Consider the following 2,457-nt stretch of genomic DNA (forward strand, 5'->3'; position numbering starts at 1 on the left):
GCTTATGAATTGCAGAGTCAAGACTTGACATAGGGCTTTGGCCCCAACACCAAGACCACTGCCAAAGGCACAGCACCTCCCTGGAGGGCCAGCCTCACTGCTCTGCCTGCGGCTCCCCGACCACACTCATAGCCATGTCTGCTCATCAGCACACACCAGGGCTGTGTGCACGCTGCCCTCCCACCTGGGTGAGGCGCTGGGCCAGCCCAAGGACACACCTGGAAAAGACAGGCCCTGCCCCAGGGAGTGCATGTGTGGTAGTGGGGCCTTAACCCAATCGCTCTGCTGGGTCTCCCGAGAGGGCTGCCTGGAGGAGGTGGCTTTAAAGTGAAGGCAGTAGTTACCTCCCAGGCACTGAGTCCGGGGAGAATTTGAGAGTCTTGGTAGGATCAGAACCAGGCTTCTGAAATAAAGTGAGGGGAGGGGCTGTGCAGGTATGACCGCCTTCCCTTCCCTGTAACCTACCCTTCCCACCCCCACCCGCTGCCACCAGGGCAACTTAGCAGCCTCTCTTAGAGTCCCTTCTGGGGGGTGGGGTGGGGGGAGAAATTCCCAGACAGGCCTTTTAGAAAAGCTGAAACATTCAATATAAATAATTAATGCTAGATTTTTAAAATTAAATTTTAATACATTCTTATTAATTTTAGACAAACTCCCTGGCAAGTCATTCACTGTGAGTGATTGAGGTAACTGGAGACGTGAGGGGTGTCCCCAGCCGCTGGGTGCGCAAGGCCTCAGGTCTGGGGTCCCGGCCCAGCTGGGCTCATCTCTCTGGGCTTTGCTTTCCTCCTCAGCAGAACGGGACTGCCGGCTGCCCTGCCAGAGCTGCCCTGCGCAGCCAGCGGACAGTGCTATGACGTGCAAGGGGTGGTGGGTGGAGGTGTCATTATTATTTTTGCCATTCTGCTGAGGGTGGACTCCCAGGACTGGAGTGGGGTTTCATTTCTCAACCATTAGCCCCTGGAGGCTGGGCTCACCTCCTTTGCTGCCCCCTCCCCAGCCCAAGAGCTTAGCCCGGAGCGAATGAATGAGTGAGGATCCCTCCGTGGGAACAGCACTTGGACTTTTGGGCTGGGTCTGAACCTATTTGGGGCTGACCCTCGGAACTGACGGCTCCTCCCACCCTGCGTGCTGGCCGGGGGAGGCCAGGCCTGCTGGGAGCTGGGGGGCCCTGGAGAAGGGACAGGGCTCCTGCCGGGAACTCACAGCCTGAAGGGAAGAGGCAGGAAAAGATACGCCACAGTGCTGTGGGATCCAGGCATGCACTGTCCGTGTTTATTGAGCGCCTGCTGTATGCTGGGATCTAGTGTGCTGAGCACCGTGATGGGGACGTGGGAAAGGTGGGCCCGGGCTACATAGGGGGCTTGGGGGAGGCTTTGGCGGAACAGCCAACTCTTTTTCTTGGGGGAGGAAGGTGCACAGAGGGGGTCCAGGCGCGCGGTCTCAGACAACTTTCGGAGTGTCCGGGATTGTGTCTGGCTGCCAGTCTGGGCCCCTCGGGGATCCTTTCTTCTGACATTCCTTCCCCTACCCCAGCCCCTTCGCAGCCTGCGGTGCTGAAAGGGCAGCAGAGCGCTTCCTCCGCCTCCCCCTACCCCCAACCCCAGCTTGCAGGTGAGGAAACTGAGGCCAGGGGAGTCCCGGGAAGGCCTGTCCGGGCAACCGGGGAGTTGGTGGCCGAGTGTGGCCCAGGCCCCCGGGCTGGGCCTCCCAGCCTGGCGCTGACCGCGGGGCTGCGCCCTCGCCCGGCGGGGCGGTGGGGGAGGCGGCGTGGGGCCCGGACCGGAGCGGAGCGCGCTCCCGGCGGACGCGGCCACGGCGCCCCGCGCGAGGGGCCGGGATGGGCAGTCATCAGTCTTCCCAGGTGTGTCGCGTGGTCCCTGGGCTCAGCACCCCGTCCCCCTTTAATGCCAATCATGGCACGGAAAGCCGAGGGAAAGCCCCCGGGAGCGGCCTCTCCAGAGTGATGGAGAGCCCGCCCCGCGCCCCCCGCTCCGCGCAGGAAGTGCGATGCCGCCCGGGCCGCTCTTGGTCCCCGTCGTTCGCTGGCGCCCGCAGGGTTAACGGCAACGGTGGGTCCCCCCACCGGGCGCGCAGAGGGGGTGCCCGGCTGAGTGGGGCTGGGCGGGGAGGGTCTCCAAGCCGCGCGCGGGCGGGTCTGCGCAAGCCCGGCAGGGAGCCCCACCGGCGAGCCGGGCGGGCAAGGGTTAATCCCTCGGGCCCGGGAGGGGCGGACCAGGCCCAGAACCCCAGAATCTGAGGGCAGCAGGGTCTCCGATGTGAGGAGTCTGAGGTCCCGAATGCCATCACTCTCGGATTGTGTGTGTCGGGCTCTGCAATCCGTATGGCCCCCAATTCCCGGATCCGAACATTTTCTCACTCGGAGATTCTGAGATTCCGGGACTCGGCTTCCTCCGGGAGGGAGCGCAGGGCTAGAAGGGTTAACGGGCGGGGCGG

The 2,457-nt window shown here is 63.4% G+C and overlaps 1 protein-coding gene across 6 annotated transcripts in view; it reads left to right on the top strand.

Annotated features, from left to right (window-relative positions):
- The first annotated feature begins 1,263 nt into the window (after window positions 1-1,263).
- BEGAIN (brain enriched guanylate kinase associated) overlaps window positions 1,264-2,457 on the top strand; it is a 29,965-nt gene continuing 28,771 nt past the window's right edge. For 2 of the 6 annotated variants that reach the window (XM_019639150.1, XM_019639153.1), the window contains exon 1: window positions 1,980-2,072. The gene's annotated coding sequence lies outside the window, so the exon portion shown is untranslated. Of the gene's footprint in view, window positions 1,615-1,851; window positions 1,865-1,979; window positions 2,073-2,457 lie in introns of those variants that run through there. The other 4 variants (XM_019639149.1, XM_019639155.1, XM_019639151.1 and 1 more) reach the window with 4 other exon arrangements.

This window comes from Hipposideros armiger, unplaced genomic scaffold, assembly GCF_001890085.2.
Source record: "Hipposideros armiger isolate ML-2016 unplaced genomic scaffold, ASM189008v1 scaffold_43, whole genome shotgun sequence".
Lineage (NCBI taxonomy): Eukaryota > Metazoa > Chordata > Mammalia > Chiroptera > Hipposideridae > Hipposideros > Hipposideros armiger.